Source organism: Sinohyriopsis cumingii, chromosome 4 (genome assembly GCF_028554795.1).
Source record: "Sinohyriopsis cumingii isolate HCF-2022 chromosome 4, ASM2855479v2, whole genome shotgun sequence".
Taxonomy (NCBI): domain Eukaryota; kingdom Metazoa; phylum Mollusca; class Bivalvia; order Unionida; family Unionidae; genus Sinohyriopsis; species Sinohyriopsis cumingii.
In genome coordinates this window covers 119,617,334-119,636,428 of record NC_142964.1, presented here as the reverse complement: position 1 = coordinate 119,636,428, position 19,095 = coordinate 119,617,334, and the positions used below count along the sequence as shown (strand labels likewise).

The 19,095-nt window shown below is 36.0% G+C and overlaps 1 protein-coding gene across 1 annotated transcript in view; it reads right to left on the bottom strand.

Moving 5' to 3' along the window:
* Positions 1-12,820, bottom strand: part of LOC149801998 (uncharacterized) — a 31,791-nt gene extending 18,971 nt beyond the window's left edge. The window contains exon 1 of the mRNA XM_089956391.1: positions 12,532-12,820. The gene's annotated coding sequence lies outside the window, so the exon portion shown is untranslated. The remainder of the gene's footprint in view (positions 1-12,531) is intronic.
* Positions 12,821-19,095: the final 6,275 nt, after the last annotated feature.

Below are 19,095 nucleotides of genomic sequence, written 5' to 3'. Positions count from 1 at the left end.
GTTGGATTTTTCTTTGGGATGGGGGGGGGGGCTAGATTTGTATTCGACGTTTGTAGGTCAAACTGAGTAGAGGATTATTAATGTTTGAGAGTCGTGGTAGCTCATTTGGTGGATGGCCTGAATCGTAATTCCGGTTTCGTGGCTTGAATATCTGCCCGGGCCAGGCCTTTTCATCTTTCTCTCTCTGTCCTTGGGAGAGACCATTTCTTATACAAATGCGCTCAAAGGTGCCGCTAAAAACGGACGAACCAACTGATTTGAATCTTTCAGAAAAAGTCATTTGTCATAAAAGATGTCACAGGTATTGTATGTAAGGATGAACACTTATGCATATCTTCCAATAACTGGATGGAATTTGGGGAAGTGTTCAACAAAGTGAAATAATGCTGTCTCTCCCCGAATATGAACATAAATGAGTGCAGTGAACGGCACACTGCCCATGTTTATTAGTCATCTGTGCAGTCACTTAACTAAACTTGATGTGCACATGCCATTATTTTCTTATTAGACTTGCCATGACATAAAATGTAAGTGACCTCTGACCTTAACCTATATATTTCTTTGTTACAAAAAGTGCAAAACATCCACAAGGTTTGGTCAAGGAACTTACTCTAGAACAAAAGTTCACTTAAAAACACATTTTATTTATAGACAAAGTGACCTTGACCTTTGACACCATGGCACCAAAATTCATAGGCCTCTTTCATACCTCAAGCGCAAGCAATCCACAAACCTTAATCCATAATGCGTGGTCTAGAACTAAGTTGCTATCCAAAATATATTATGAAGTTTCTTGCTTGCCAAAAGTGCAAGCCATCCACTTGTTATTGTGTTATTGCGCGGAAACCTTTCTTCTTTTAGTCACAGTTATGTAGACCTTTGCCACTTTGACTCTAAACGTGTAAGTTATCCACTGACTTTGATAAAAGTACATTTTCGACAACAAAAGTTTTGTGCATCACAGTGATTTTTATTTATAATCTCTTCAATCAGGCATATTTCTTAGCCCAAGCAGGAGCCATCAATAAAGTTTGGTTTTGCTCTCTCTCTCTCTCGTCCTTCGCCTTGCTTCATTTGATTTTTACACTTTACACGTTTACAACTTACTTCTTTACCCATGTCCGTTCCACCACGCCAAGATCTATCACCAATTTCGTTTCAGCTTAACAACTTTTTCGAAGGACTGCAAGGATTTTAATTTAACTTGGTATGGAGTTTTACATTAAAGGACAAGTTTGAAAGTTTCTGTTTGAACTTATTTTATTAATCTTCCAACAAAAATCTAAAAGTGTTTGTTATTATACGTTTCTACTGCATCGTTTAGGAATAATTGTCTTTAAAAGCAATCTCCTCACAAATGTTGGTTCATGTGCAAGTATTACCTGCACGTCATAAGTAGGAGGAAGTGACGTATCACTGGAACGAAGCAAATAGTTCCAAACGAAGAGATGAATTCATGTGTGGCGAGTTTCAGATAGGTTATGGTCATCGATAGATCGAAAAAAGTATTGAACACCCACACCCACACTCACACCCACATAGAGCAAAACAAGACCCCGCAAAAATGTATGAAAATATTGGTCATTAAAACGCAGAAGCACGATCTCTTCGTATTTTCTACATTTGTTTTACATAAGCCACATTGCGAAAATAAATATAACAGATCCATATGTTTATTCAAAATTATAGACAATGATGTTTCTAAAAATAAACAGCATTTTTTAAAGTGGTACACACTCTTCCTGTTCTCTTTAAATATAATCACTATCTCATGAAGAATATTTTGCCATGCTTTTATTTCTCCTTCGTGAATATATAAAATAAAGGTGTAATGAATGTGTTTGCACTTTAAATGTATGTACCCTGTATAAGGGACAGCATTTTTTCAATCCCCCCCCCCCTCTTTACCATGGCATTTGCCCATATGTTAAGAGAAAATCATTTTCGTCAGGATTTAAAAAGACTGATCGCTTAAAATATCAGAGCGAAAAGCAAAACCAGCTCGGAAAGATCTTCATAATTACTTCCGGTTTGACACAATATATCCCTATTTTCTGCGTCTTTCTTCATGTAAAACCAAGAAATGGAAAACAATAGCTCTTTTTCTTTTTACTTACATTCAGTATTGCAAATCACAAGTTGCGGTGTTTTTCAAAACGCTTATTTAGCGACTGTGGTGGAGAGTGCTCGATACTGAAGACCTCTACAACGTCCAAAACTACGCACCTCCAAAACTGAAGATTTAACAACGGAAGTTTTCCAATAAACATGGTCAATTTACGTTTTGCAAAAATACATGTTAGCACACTTTAATGAAGACTGTCACTTAGTTCTAATTACAATCAGGACATATATTGACCGTAACAAGTTATCACAGCAAAACAAATTAAAGGGGCAAAGTCTTGGAACTATTTTGCTAGACTCTTAACATACATGTCTGTTGAGTTGGTCGGCGTAGTGATAATATACAAAAGTGGATGGTTTACGGGCATATTTCATATCCGCGTACTTAGAGGCGATGGTGCAGAGTCAGGAATTCATTTTAAGTATATTCCATAGTTCTTACAGTGACTTCCCTTAGCTACGACAACACCACAATATATTCTGAAAGAGCATGAGCGGTGAGAAGAGTGAATTTATTAAAGCAGAATTTACTCACCCACCTCACCTCGTACTCTTCTTTTAGAAAATAGAAATAAGTTTCATATTGAAAAAATTGATTGCTGTCACTTTTTTGTTATTGGCTCCTTCCCGAGCTTATAATTTCCTACCAATTTTTCAAAATTTTAATCCTAGTAGTGTAAGTTGAAAAATCTACAGTTGTGTTTCTTTTAAATCTATGAATTATGTGTATGATTTGGGTTAGAAAGTACATAACCGGACCTTGCTTCTGAAATACACATATTATAGAATAATTATCGTTCTTTTGATATGTGAATATGTATGATTTGGGTTAGAGAGTACATAGCTGAACCTAACTTCTGATATGCATATCATAGAATAATTATCGTTATTTTGATATGTGAATGATGTGTATGATTTGGATTAGAGAGTGTACAGCTTGGCCTTACTTCTAATACGCATGTCATAGAAGATTGCTAGCTCTACATGGTTCAAGGATCGATCGATCCATTCATTTCCAAAACTTTAGAGGTAAATTCTAAAACAACGAGCCGGCAACTTATTTTAGTTGTTTGATATTTTCAAATCTCTGAAGTGAACTCTCAGAAAATACTAATGCCTACACAGACAAAATTAGAATCTGTGTTTCACTCAAAGTTCATTTACTTCGTTTTGTTTCGAGTACGTTCCCTAACCAACAAAAACACTCATTTTCATCAGCTATCTACTTCAGGCATCACACAGATTTCCTAACAGCGATGAAAACTAAATGCCAATCCATGAGGGTGAAATACATATATGCTAACTTCTCGTACATTATTAGAGTTCTAGAGTCGGCAGCCTTGCTGTGTTCCGTGCCCACATTGATCAATGCTCCAAAACTTCCGGCGGGGAACCAGTAATGTGAAAGAATTTATTCTCAATATATTAAACACATGCTCTGTTATTTTGTTTTGGTATCCTTTCCTTATCTATTTAAGACTTGGTGCGTGACATATGACGTCACAAAAGAATTTCTTTTTGCATATATTCAATCAGAACAACTACGACTTCATAGATATAAAATTAACGTATTGTGTCTACCTAATCGGAATATTATCATCCTTTTGGATCGATCGTAATTTGATTATATGCAGTTGTTGTTTTGGGCTTCAACGCCATATCTCAGTGCACGATAGGTTATGTACGGCGGCTAGTTCAGCTGGTTGGGGAAGAACTCGAGAAACTCCCGGCAAGAACCAAAGCACTACTAGAACCTACAGGCAGCTTTCCCACATACACACATTGTCCGAGCCCGAGACTCAGACCCACGTGGATAGAGATGAATTAACTGTGAACCATAAAGGCAATCGCTACAGACCACTAGGTCATCCGGAGACCCCATTTGAATATGTAATAATAATAATAATAATAATAGCTTAAATTGTCGATGAAATTAGTCTCTTTCAATTTAAAATGGTGCCAAAGATACCCGTGACTTTGAATGAGTATTAGAACATTAAGCTAGCCTCTTCCTTTCTTTAAATGCTTTCTCTCTCTCTCTCTCTCTCTCTCTCTCTCTCTCTCTCTCTCTCTCTATCTGTGCAATCAATTTGTAAAACATTCAACTTAAATTAACAAAATTATTCTCTTATTGGACTTTTCAATGGTTTTCAAATCCTTCGACTTGCCTCACGTGCCTGATACATGAACATCACCTTAGAAATAATAAAGCATCGTGTTTTTCTCATGCATTTCCTGGTATGTTGTCTTGGGTTTGTAGTTATATATGTCGGTTACGAAGACAAGCGCAATACATACAGGGGATTAAAAGGGGGTGGGTATTAAAAATCACATTGCAAAGAAATTCCCTTTAACCGTATCGTACACTTTGCTGCGAACATGTTTTCCCATTTTTTTTTAAATGCGCAAAAATCGTATCCTTCCGTCCGAAAAACTCCCACACTACACCCCATATTGATCAATCCCTAGCATACGAGTTTTAACGCAATGAAAATATTTCAACAGTTAAGGTACAGAACGTAGCCAAACAATTATAAATGCTCTTAAATGATTGTCTTTAATTAATGAGGTGTCTCTTTGCATGCAGATGTCTCCTTGGCATGGATAATCGAGCTACTAATAGCGTTGATACAGATCTACGATCAAACAATACGATGACAGACTGGTCTACGCTTTTTTTTTTTTTAGTTATAATATTAGGGGAGCAGCATAGACTAGAGTTATCCCTCATCTTCAACACCATGGGTCACATTTACCACAAATGCAATGATGTATGCAACTGGGTGGGCACTATACGCGAAAACAGATGTCAAACTGTAATGGGAATTAATAATCGTGAAAATCACAATGCACTCTTTTTGCCAATAAAATACGTTCGAGAGACCGGAGAATAGGTGAGATTTTAAAATCAATGCACTAACATAAAAGAAATAAAATTAAAGAAATTTGTGTTCAAGTGATTAAAACGATAACCTGCTGCGCAGTATGTGCATTGTGCAACATGGGAATTTTGCCAAGTCGAAGTGACCCGGATAGTGTAGGTTCAAAGACAGCTAATTTATCAACTAATAAAGAACTGCACACATTATTCGGTAAACGGGTATATCATTTCATACAAACAGATTAAATATCATACAAATCTTACTGAAACCTGGGGCTTTTCACAACCTTCTCAATTTACGTATCCCATATCAAAATAAAACTTAGCATTTTTGTTTTTTACTGTTTAGGTTGAAATTTATACCAAAAATGATCATGAATAAACGCAGTACTTACAATGTATCTGGAGGATTCATGTTACTTTTGTTTGTGTAAGGTAGAAAGTAAAACTTAATCCGATTTATTGTCATTCATCCGCGTCGTCTTAAATAATACAAATATTCAACAATGTCGATTTTTGAAAACCCAATTATGTATGTATGTATATATATATATATATATATATATATATATATATATATATATATATATATATATATATATATATATATATATATATATATATATATATATATAGTTCAAAAACAAGAATGATTCATGAATGATCTCTATATAAAAAAAAATGAATGAACTCCAAGGATATCAAAACAGAGACATTTGTTCGTACGTGCGTTGTGAAAAGAAAAACACCTTCTTTCTAACGTTGAAAAGTAGTAGACGGATTGAAGCCCTATGACTGTGTGCACTCATTCACCCTGAAATCTCCTGCTTGCAATTAAGCGTGCTCAGATTAATGTAGGGTAACAAAGATTTTCCAAGTTATCATAAAAACCACATTTTCCTGCCAATAATTCGCTTTCTCAATCTCATGGTCTTAACAACCTACATTTGTAGATGGCACAATGATATAACTGCTGCCTTAGTTGTTTACATCAGCATTTGGACTTCTTTGTTCGTCACTTCCAATTTAGGGACATTTTATTCGGATTTATCTTCAAAAGTAGAATCGTTTAACCCCGTTCAAACGTGATCGTTTTATTCCACCGTATCTGTAATGTAAATATCTGCATCTATACAGCAAACATTACTTAGATTCTATATAGTAATTACGTTTGAGTGTTTTGATTTTGTTTCGCTTGTGTACTCGTCTTTTGTGCTTTGTGTCCTTGAAAAAGTTATCGGTAGAAACGTTATTGGGCACCAGTTTGGCACTGTTATTTGGACACGTTTTCAATCACATGTACACACAAATTCCAGGATATATGGTCCCGTTCAAGGATCGATTGCCCCGTTCGAAAAACAGAAACAAAGACAAACGATTAGTGTACGTGCTTTCCACGAGATGATATAAATAATTGCGTTGAATATTAGGACTAAGTACTTGAGTCTCCATATTTTGTCTGATATAAGATCTGTTTGTTATTTGCATCGCAAGAGAAATAAATAGAGAAAGAAAACGTCCTCCAAGACTCAGCAGTTGCAATACATAACTACAGATAGTGTGAAACCATCAATAACTGCAATAATCGTTATGTTGATGCACTCTTCACCGGCATTCAGCAGCGATCAAAGAACGCGCGCGCGTGTGTGTGTGTGTGTGTGTGTGTGTGTGTGTGTTTGGTGATTTGGATTTGTACATAAGCTTTAACAATTTTTCAGTCATATGGCCGTAGACATGTAGCATGATGTCCACCCAATCACATTATCCTGACACCAAGCCGACCAGTCCTAACACTAACCTTTTAACGAAAGACGCCTAGCGAGGCAGCTGCTAGTATATATTTATAAGTCTTTGGTATGACTCGGCCGTGGTTCAGATCACTAGGTCACCGCAGCAGTGAGTGATCAAGGAACATTGCAGCTATCAATATACCGTGATGTAGTGGCAAAGCAAGATATTCTGCCCCCCCCCCCCCGCCCCCCCCCCCCGCGAAATCTTACATTCTGGGGCGATCTCAAAATCAAGAAGAAGCATTTTTGCACATTATGTAAGAATTTTTGGCCCCACTATGCCCCCCCCCCCCTTTTTCGGGAGGTGCTGATGCGGTTGCTATACTACTGCAGTGATGATGTTGAAGCTACCTTCCCCTGCCCCTCCATGACGAATTCTGTAACCTTCTTGAGACTTTGTATATTTACCTGTGTTGTATGATGCAAGATAAAAAGAATGTCATGGCATGTATGCCGAGCCGGCAATAAAAAAACAAGCAAACACCATTGCTATTAAACGTGTGAACTTGGTCCCAAAGTCATAGGGGCGAACGAGCTTATCACAGTGTAAGAAAGTAAATAAATGAAAAATCAATAACCAAAACCTTGGAGAAATTCTTTTATGATTAATTGCCTCGATCGACTGTTTCTTTCCAAAAACGAAGAAAATCCACCAAGAAGTTTAGGAAATATAGGAAATTATTTTTTTTTTATCTAAACATTAACATAAATATTCTACTACTGTGACCTTGTCCCACATGGCTAAATGGAGCTAGCAAGTTGTGGAAGGAACTTTCTAATAGGTACAATGGTTATGACGAAACTCTGTTAAGAGGTTTAGGAAATATATGCCCATGAAGAACTTTAACCAAAATCTTAACAAAATGTAGACTCCACCGCCATAGTTAGAAACGAAGCAGCTATGTCTACCTTCCCACTAAAGGGGGTTCGACACAAATTATGAATTTCTTACGAGGAAAGAAAAAAAATGAAAAGGTAAATTTGAGTTTAACATGGAATATACCTGTCAGCTACCGCTATTATTTTAGGATTAATATTACACAGAGCCAGAGTAAAGATGGCACAAGGGTCACGTTCTCCGCCACCCGCACCCCCACCCCACCCCGGACATGGTGGGCCCATGGTTGCCGTGAATAAAAGTATGTGTCTAAATAAACCATGTATAGGTCTAAACCATCTAATCTTTACCCTAATATAGCTATAATAATTATACACATAAAAAGAACAGTTTAAAGTCAGCTTTCATGGTATATTTGTAGATTTTTAAGCCTCCATCTGAAGTGCCCTTGCAACCACCACCACCCTTTTTTAGCTATGCAGAGGAAAGGGGGGGGGGGAGTGGTCTGTGTGTGTGATTTGGATTTCTAACCGCGACCTCCCGCATCAGAGGCAGACGCTCTAACCACTTAAGACACCGGAGCGATTTACTGCTATTGATTGAAACCACCAATAATTGCTATATTCAGTATATGGATGCCTCCTTTATCAGATATTCATCGGTCGTTAACAGTTCTAAAGTGTCGAGCCGCATAATAACAATAGAACGTGTCTATTTTGATCAATACACAGCTCAATGCGACATTGACTTCTTTACGGACTTGGCGAAATGCTTTTAGGACACACAGTAATAATGATATAGAAAAATGGGAACCAGCCTGAAAATGGGTGAACCTAAAATAGAGTATATATGGGTTTGGCTGACCAGGATTAGTTAATAATGTTAAGTTATGTTTTAGGAAAAAGAATCTTTTGAGAGCTTATCCTACTTGTAAGTGAAAAAAATAGAGACATTGTTTTAATGATGGAATTTCAGTCCTTTAAACGTCTTGACTTTGGAACACTCATTACTAAAATTAGGACCTGACTCTTTGGTGCGGAACTGAAAGCACATGTTTCAAACACATGCAGGTCCAGAAAATGCCGCAGCTCATATCCTTTCCTCTATACAGAAGCTGACATCTAAGTTTCATCTAGACTGATAAATATAGGTCTGATCATGAGCACTCAAAAATTTTAAGTTATTGAATTTTTAATATCACGGTGTTTGCATTGGTTTACTATGAAAACTGAATTAGTACCGTGAGTCCTTTAATGACCCTTGTTGAATACGTAACAGACAATTTATTCTCGACTTTGCGAGAACGACCCATGTTAAATATGCTACTGACAACGTATGTTCCCCGCTGTGGGAACGACCAGTATTAAATATGCTACTGACAACGTATGTTCCCCGCTGTGGGAACGACCAGTGTTAAATATACAAATGACAACGTTATGTTCCCCGCTGTGGAAACGACCAGTATTAAATATGCTACTGTATGTTCCCCGCTGTGGGAACGACCACTGTAAATAAGTTGCTGTTAACAAGGGCCAGCCTATCTGTCATGCCCACTCGTATTTCTTTTAGAGTGTTCTCTCTCTCTCTCTCTCTCTCTCTCTCTCTCTGTTAATAGTATGGCCATTATTTTTACTCCTTCAACAAAAATCTCCCAATTTTTTTTTTAAAAAAAAGAACGTCTAAAACAATGCTTCTTTTACCAATCTTTTTTATGAAGATGACGGGATGGAGTAGACTGGTGTACTCGCTTTTATTCTTCTCAAGACAGAACTATCGGGTCTAAAGGATACATGATGAGGTCTTGGAGTTTATCTGTACAATTTTCAAATATTTAAATCTTTAGAGATGTTTGCACCAATACTGTTATCACAGGTCAGCGGCGTGGCAAATGCAACGGGGCGGGGGGGGGGGGGGAGCAAGTGGGTGCCGAAAATCAATCTTTTATTCATCAGGAGGCGTCAGAATTAATTTTGTGGGAGGTATGCAGAATTCTTCCTACGCCACTGCCACATAGATAGATAGATAGATAGATGTGTTTTTGAAAATTACGTTAGGTTGTTTGCTTTTGTTTGTTCATTTATTTGTATTTGGAGTATTAGCCGAATGCAATCTTCGCGTTTATATCCAGAAAGGTTAATTAGTTTGACCCAAAGTTTATGTTTGTTGTGTTTGTAAACCAGCATGGTAAGCATTTCTCTATTTTCATGCATTTTAGATGTAAAATATAAATCACTCGTACAGATACGGTTCTATCAAACTCATATACGACAACTGGTTAAAAGAGAGGCTCCGAAAATGTGTCAAACACTTCTTTTTTCTCTTTACGAAACGATTTGACTCTACTATACTCAAATAAGGCTCATTTTCTAACGTCCGCTTTAATTTGGCACTTATATTTATTATATTATGTTATTAAACTGGAGTTGTTATATTGGACTTCTATGGGTCCAAGGTCAGTCATCAAACTGGATTTCTATAGGTCCAAGTTTAGACACATTAGTCTGGTGGCTGGCCAGATGGGCACATTAGGCTTATACCGATTTGTGCCACGATGACTGAAGAGGACCAATGGGAAAGTATCCAGTGCATAACATTTAAAAAAAAAATAATAATCTTCCATCTTCCTCAATATACCGTATGAAACACAATCAACTTCATATACTGTGTCAAATACAATTAACTTCATCTACTGTGTCAGATACAATTAACTTCATCTACTGTGTCAAATACAATTAACTTCATATACTGTGTCAAATACAATTAACTTCATATACTGTGTCAAATACAATTAACTTCATATACTGTGTCAAATACAATTAACTTCATATACTGTGTCAAATACAATAAACTCCATCCACTGTGTATAATACAATCAACTACACAGACTTTGTTAAATACAATCAACTCCATCCACTGTGTCCAATACAATCAACTCTATTGACTGTATCATAGACAATCAACTCCATGCACTATGTAAAATATAATCAACTCCATACACTGTATCATAGACAATCAACTCCACGCACTGTATCAAATACCATCACACTGTATCAAATACCATCAGCTCCGAATACTACGTAAAATACCATCAATTCCATCCTGTGTCAAATACAATCAACTCCATATACTGTGTCAGATAACATTAGCTCCATACACTTTGTCCATACACTTTGTCAAATACAATTAACTCCAGATACTGTGTCAAATACAGTCAACTCCAGACACTGTGTCCAGAGGCGGCGTTAAAAGTACGCGGGGCCTAGGGCCGATCATGACCGCGCGGGGCCAGAGTATCGGTATCTCGATTGGTATGCTACTGCAAACACTGATTATGTCTAGACTAGATCAACTTTCGCGATTTGGCGCACGAATTTAGTTTTTTCATTATTCCTAAAAAATATCATGTTTGTGGACAACGGGTTTTTTAATCGAAATAATAACATGAGACCTTAGGCCTGAAGCGCGGGGCCCCCTCAAGAGCGGGGCCTGCGGCGGTCGCCCCACTTGCCACCCCCAAACGCCGTTCATGACTGTATCACAAACCATCAACTCTATCCACTGTGTCAAATATTATCAACTGTATATACTATGTCAACTCCCTATATTTTGCCCCAAGCTTTATTTCGCGTAACTACTGAACTGAAGTTTGTTTTTTGATGATCGTTTTGAAACATTAATGGATACGGATCACAGTTTAACAGTATATATTTGCATATATTTCTACACATATTAAATCCCCATGGCTGATTTGGTATAAGTCTGTAAACGGAATAATTCCTGACAAAGGGAATGGCATTAAATAAAAAAGATATCAATTTAATGACATTATATTTCTGAAATTTTTGCAATATTAAAAACTAAAAATTCTGATTCATACTTGTCCATAATTCAAAAATTGTACGACTTGTTTAATTAATTAAAGTGATGTATACACTCCGTTTAGAAAGGGTCGGATAGGCCCTTGTTGTTGTTTTGGGCTTTGACGTCATTTCTCGAAGCAAGGTAGGATATACATGGCTACCAGCATAATTGGTGAAGGAAGAACTCGAGAAAAACCACAGTAAGAAGCACCAACCTATGGGAAGCTAGTGGCAGATTTTCCATATACAGACACTGCCTGAGCCAGAGACTCGAACCCACGCGGACAGGGGTGAATGCGAGCGCTTTAGACCACTCTGCTATCCGGGGCCCCAGTACAGACATATATGAAGCCGTGTATAGAGACTGCTTTGTCATATTGTGTGGACAGTTTTCAATATATGACGCTTAGTTGATTAATAATAGCTTATATTTCTCCATGTTTATATTTAAAAAAAGTAGCTATTACTTCTCTTGATATTTCATCACAGCTATTTGGGTGAAATCATGTCTCTCCTATGAATAAAATAAATCTCATGTAAATAAGTTAATTTTGGGGTTCATTTTCTGGAAACAATATATATATATATATATATATATATATATATATATATATATATATATATATATATATATATATATATATATATATATATATATATACTGCGGCTATCTACCTACCTGCTTACCTAGTTAACTACCCGTATACCTATCTAAATACATACATGGTTATCAAGCATTCATACATACATTGCAAGACCTAATATAACGTTTGTGCTTCAAACGTGGCTCTGGATAGAAATCAATTTAACTTATGGATCGTTGAGTAAACAGTATCTTATATCTTATTATACTGGGTTCAACAAGTTTTAAATAGGCATTCAATCGACCAAATCACCGAAGTTAATCCCGCACCAACATTCATCAAACACAGCCGATATCACTAAAGAGAAATACGTCTATAAATTGTTTGGTCGATGTGATTTTGAATTACGCATACAAATATCGAAGAAATTGCGATTCATTAAGAGTTAACTTACCTTAATGTTTATATCCGTAATCCGACATGTCTTACATTACGAGTCTTGACAACAGCGGGTGTGTATCACCGAACTAGATTCGACAGGTTAGCTAGCAAGAAACATTAACGCTGTTCCTAACGAGCGGTGGGTGATAAGGCCTGGAATTCCAAATAGGGCATTATAAGTCCCAGACAGCTACACTTGAAAAGATAAATATTTGTTTAAAGAGGAACCTTGATTGAGTGATTAAATCTTTTTCAACTAGTTCTCGATTTTTCGACCTCTGTCAAACGAGGCACACTATACAACAGCCAACAATAGAATCTCGAGTAGCACGGTACATATTCTAAAGTTTAGGTCTCCTGAATATGTATATATAAGGTTCGGTAGGCAAACATAAACATTACCTATACCAAAAATAGGCATAGCATTGTTCGGTGTTTTTGTTCTTTGTTATCACTATTTGACTTTGGTTATACAGTATGTGTCCAAAAAATATCCCGTTTCTATAAATCAAATTGATATCGATAATAATTGAAAATTTGTATACTTGTGGATTCAAATGAATGCATTCGATTGCTTTTAATTTCAAAGAGTGTGTACATTTGACCATATATAATAAAACAAAAGCGTCAGAAGCAGGGTGAATGGGCCACTTATATGAAGAAAAAACAACACACCCAACAAAAGTAACAAAATAAATAATGTTCTCCGGATGACGCTGACGACAAAGCAAGTGGTTGCACCGACAACCGTTGACTGGTTGGTTGATGTCAATAAGAATTGTCAGTGTAGTCGTGTTTTGTTGAGTTTTCAGATAAAAGACGACAAGTGTGTAATATCAATGCAGGATCTGCTGGTTCAAGCCTTAATTTCCATATATGCTGTGTTACGTGTTTAGGCTCGAATAAATAGTAACAGAGAAAGAGTGAAAACAACAAGCTTTTTAAAATTTAACAAATAATTTATTTTCCTGGAAAAATTCTGTAAAAATGAAAAAAGGAGAAGGACTTACGGTATCAAGGATCAAATCCAAAAATAATCTAAGAATAATCCATGAATTAAATTGCAAAAGTCCTAGTAATAAATGTTCGAATAATTTCAAGTTCGAATCCTGATGGAAAACCCAAGATGGATGATGTATGCTGTAGTCTGTACTGTGCTTATCTACAGTTCCTAGTAGAAACACAAATAATGGCACCCCGGTGTTGGAAATCCAAATTAAACTTGTAAGCAATGTCTTTCCAAAATTTCTGTGTGAGCAATACTCAAAATATTTCCAGAGAAAAAAGAATTAATCCTTTTGAAATCCAACTGATCTAAAGAAAATTAGAACTATAAATCTGGCTACAAAAAAATAACTTGACATCGGTGTAAAAAGCCCAAAACGGAGAAATCTATCTCAAAGTATCTCTATTAAAACTAAAAAATCCACGTAATGAAAAAAAAAAAACAGAATTGCGAAATCGAAAGGGGGTCACGTGATCGTGTTTATGTTACGTACACCAAAAATGACCCTGACGACAACCAATCATTTTACTCCAAGAAATAAAACATTTAAAAATATTTGTTTACATATTAAGTTATGTAGTCCCATCATGACCTTGGCAACAACCAATCATTTTAAAATAAAATAAAACTTCTTTATGAAAGTAGCTACAAGTTCTGAAACAGGGTCAGAATTTAGATCAACACCTGGTGTTTATAAACTAACAGTCAAGGTCAAACAATTTTCTGAAAAAGTATCATCTCTAGTGAATAAATTTACATTATAATAGCATATAATATAATTAAAAAAAATTAAAACTGACAAACAATTAAATTAAAAATAAACATGAATTAAATCAGATATACGTAACATCTTCCCACATAGAAAGAAGATTTATATGATAACGCTTTCTTTTTTCCACAGACTAATTATACATAAGTTTTAAGAAAAACATATGAAGTACTCTTATGAATTATAAACAGTGTACATGAAATATTACATTTCTATACACGAGAATTTCAGAGATAGCCTCGAGCTTAGGATCTATAGGTTTAACTTGTCCATTTCCCACAATTTGTCCAAGAAATGTAACACTAGCACGGCAGATCTCACTTTTAGATAAATTAATTGTCAAACATGCATCCGTGAGTCTGTCAAAGAATTTCCGAATTGTTGCCAAATGTTATGTCCAGGTGTCTTTGTAGATGATGACATCATTGATATAAGCATCACAATTGTCTAGACCAGAATTAATCATATTCATGAGGTGTTGAAATGTACTTGGCCACCCTTTCATCCCAAACGGCATTACTTTAAATTGGTAAATTCCATCTGGAGTCACGAATGCCGAAATTTTCTTTGCTCTTTCCGCTAGTGGAATCTGCCAAAATCCCTTCAGAAGGTCAATATTGGTGACATACTTGGCATTCCCGATCTTATCAATACAGTCATCGATTCTTGGTAATGGGAATGAATCTGCAATTGTCACACTGTTCACATTCCTATAAACAGTACACATCCGGAAAATTTTACCTGGTTTGGAACAAGTATCCATGGCTAACTCAAGTCACTTTTACTGGGCTCAATAAAATAATTCTCCAGCAAATATTGAATTTCCTTTTTCAAGTATTCCTGTTTGAGAGGGTTCATCCTGTATGGGTGCTGTTTGACAGGTTTGGAATTTTCAATTTCAACATCATGAAACATGTTGTTTGTCCTTGTAGGAACATCTGGAAATAAGTGCTCATATTCAAATAATAACTGTTTAAGTTCATTTCTTTCTTGCTCTTGCAAATGTGAAAGTTTCTGGTCCAGATCTTTCATAATTTCTGAATTAGGAAGATTTGTCACTCCATTGTCAGTAAAATCTGATGATATTCATTCACTTAAATCTTCATTGAGAGGGACAGGTACAACTAAATTAATTGCATGTTTAACTTGGTAATCTCTTTCATCATACTGGTACTCCTATAATTTATTTGTGTTTGATTCTGGATCGAATGGATAGCCAGTGTAGGGTACAGAGCAGCGGGGAGGTATGTTCTGATCGTGGTACTCTAAGTATGATCCAAGCAGCTGTGTTTTGAACCTTTTTAAGTTTTTGAAGTAGATATTGTGATGAACCAGACATAATTGAGTTACAATAGTCCAGTCTTAAAAGTACTAATGAACACACGAGTGTTTTAGTGGCATCAACTGAAAGATATTTGCGAATTGAGCTGATGCGTCTCAGCTCAAGATATGCAGCCTTGCATATGTTCATGACATGTTGGTGCAATGTGAGCGTACTGTTCAGAGTAAGACCTAGGTTTCGTACTGATTGTGTGAATTTAATTTTGGTGTTGCTGATATTTATTGTTTGAGGTAAAGGATGTGAATGAGAAAGTCTTTGTGTTCTGATCAGAATGGCCTCAGTTTTATCATCATTCATTTGCAGCTTGTTACATGTCATCCATGATTTCACATCAGAAATGCACCTCTCTACACCTTAGATGGTAGCATCAGCTTCAATTGGGTGGCTCGATTTGTATATTTGGGTGTCATCAGCGTACAAGTGGTGAGACACTGGATGATGATTTATGACACTTGAGAGCGGCTGAGTGTGTAGAATGAAGAGAACAAGATGAGCTTTGGGAATTTTCTGTTTTGGTTTTCCTACCATTGACTGGTATGACAAGATTTATACTATTTACCAACATCAATTTTGATTTTTGGCCAATAAAAGTGAGTTAAGATCTTTTGATAAGTTTTATTGATCCCTAAATGACCAGCCAATGGAGTTTCATGGGCCAAACTAAGTATTCCCTGTCTGTAAGGTTTTGGAACTACAATTTGATAGTTCACTGACCATTTTTCATCAGCAGGTACTTCGGGAGGTCTCCATTTTCTCATAAGAATTCCATTTGTAGTGAAATAACAGACAGGAACTACAGTAGCTTCAGTTTCACTAATGGCCTTCTGAAACAATCAGGAGCTATCATGATTGATCTTTTTTCTGTTCGACGACAAATGATTGTCTTTCATTACCCTGATTAGAATAAAGAGAATGAGTCGTTAAAAGAGGATCACTGTGATCAATACCTTCTGATGGATCCAAACAAGGAGTGAAAGTGACCTCATCAAAAGCCTGACCAATACATGTGCCAACTAAAGAAATATTTTCCTATCAACATCATTATCAAGAGCTTTCTGTGCCATAGCTCTGGTAATTGCACAAGCTGTAAATACTTCAGGGAAGTCTTCTTCAATTGGATCGACTTTCTGATCCAAGCAAGGCTTGTCAGTTACAAATGGATCAACCATAACCATGTCTCCAGCTAGGTCGTTGCCTAGTAATAAATGAATGCCCTCAACAGGTAAAACAGAGACCATTCCGACTGTAACGGGTCCTGAAACTAAGTCTGATGGCAAAGTTACACAATGGAGAGGAACATCAACAAAGCCGCACTCTACTCCCTGAATAAGAACACTCTCATTGGAAGAAGACTTCTCAGAAAAAGGCAAAGTACACGACAATAAAAGACTCTGAAAAGCTCATGTGTCCCTTAAAATTTTAATAGGGATAGGATTTGGCTGAATCACCCAAGAGTGATATAGAACCCTTCGATATGAATGGTTCATAATTCGCCATAATCAATCAGACTGGGGTTGGTTAGACCCAACAAATGTATTGTTTTCAATATATGAACGTGACCTTGACCTCTTAGAAATAAGAGCATTTGGAATAGGTCTGTCTTGATTCTGCTGCCTATGTTTCAGTTTGTAGCAATCAGAAATAACGTATCCTTTTTCTTACAATAGGTCCACGTAGGAAGAGACAAGGATCTTGAATCAAGCTTCTACGAAGTTTGATTTTAAGAAGTTGTACCAGTTTGAGTTTTAGAAGGGCTTGTATTAGGCTGAAAGACTTTTCTGCCAAATGAGTGTCGAGTAGAAGTCTTATTTACAAAAGAAATTGTATGAGTTAAAGAATACTCATCAGAAGCACGAGCAGCATTTTCCAAGGTTTCAATCTGATGCTCATCAAGATAAGACTTAATGTCACTATTTACACATATTTTGAACTCTTCAAGTAATATAAGTTGTTTTAAGATTTTCATAATCTTGTTCGACTTTCTTGGCTAAGCACCTTCTATCAAATAACTGCTCATTTTCTCTGGCAAATTCGACATGAGTTTGTCCAGCTTCATTTCTATAGTTTCTGAATTTTTGCCGATAGGCTTCAGGGACTAACTCATAACCCTTTAAGATGCATTCTTTGACCGTATCATAGTCATCACTTTCTTGAACTGACAGTGAACGGTAAATATCACTAGATTTACTAGTCAGTACACATTGTAATAATTGAGTCCAATGCTCCCTTGGCAACTTCAAATTTTCAGCAACTTTTTCAAAATAAGGAAAATATTTGTCCACTTCTTTTTCTCTGAAAGGGGGCACTAATCTAATATTCTTTGCAAGATCAAAACTTAAATTTGGTTTTTAAGTATGAATGTGCTTTTCACTTGCCAGTTCCATTTCTTTCATTCTACATTGACATCCTCTCTCTTCCTTCTCTCTTTGCATTTGTATTTGTTCTTTTTGTAACTTCATTTGTCTTTCTTTATCTTTTTCTTATCTCTCTCTCCTCTTTCTCATATTGTAACTGCAATTGTTTTTTTTATTAAATTGCATTTGTTCTTTTTCTTTCTCTAATTTCATTTGTTCTTTCTCTTTCTCCAATTTCATTAGTTCTTTCTCTTTCTCCGATTTCATTTGTTCTTTTTCTTTTTCCAATTGCAACTACATTTGTTTTTCTTCTTTATCTTTCTGAAGCTCCAGCTTCCTCAACTCCAATTCCATCTTGTATTTTAATTCTAATTCCATCCTTTTTGTGTCAGAGTCTAATACAGACTTAGTGACCGAAAACAAAGCACTTGTATCCAAAACATTCTTTTCTACCAAATACTGAACCGAAATATTTCTTATTTTCTATTTCGTTAAGGAAACCTTTACCTCAGAAATATCGTATTTTCTGGCAAGGTAAATCAAATCATCTTTTTTGAAAAGATCTAATTGTGCCTGGGTAGGATTTGAAAGAAAGATTTCCACTTCTGATGCCATTTTAGAAAATGATTTCAAAAACTAGGGGAATTCAAATCTCAAAAAATAATGTATTCCGAAATATTTTAGCCGGATTACAAACATTTAGGACGAGCAACCCAAATTCTATGTTACGTATTTAGGCTCGAATAAATAGTATCACAGAAAGAGTGAAAACAACAAGCTTTTTAAATTTAACAAATAATTTATTTTCCTGGAAAAATTCTGTAAAAATGAAGAAAACAAAAAAAAAGATGAGAACTTACAGTTTCAAGAATCAAATCCAAAAATAATATAAGAATAATCCACCAATTAAATTGCAAAAGTCTTAGTAAAAAGATGTTCTAATAATTTCAAGTTGGAATCCTGATGGAAAATCCAAGATGGATGACGATGACGTATGATGTAGTCTGTACTGTGCTTATCTACAGTTCCTCGTAGAAATACAAATGGCACCCTGGTGCCGGAAATCCAAATTAAACTTTTAAGCAATGCCTTTCCAAAATTTCTGT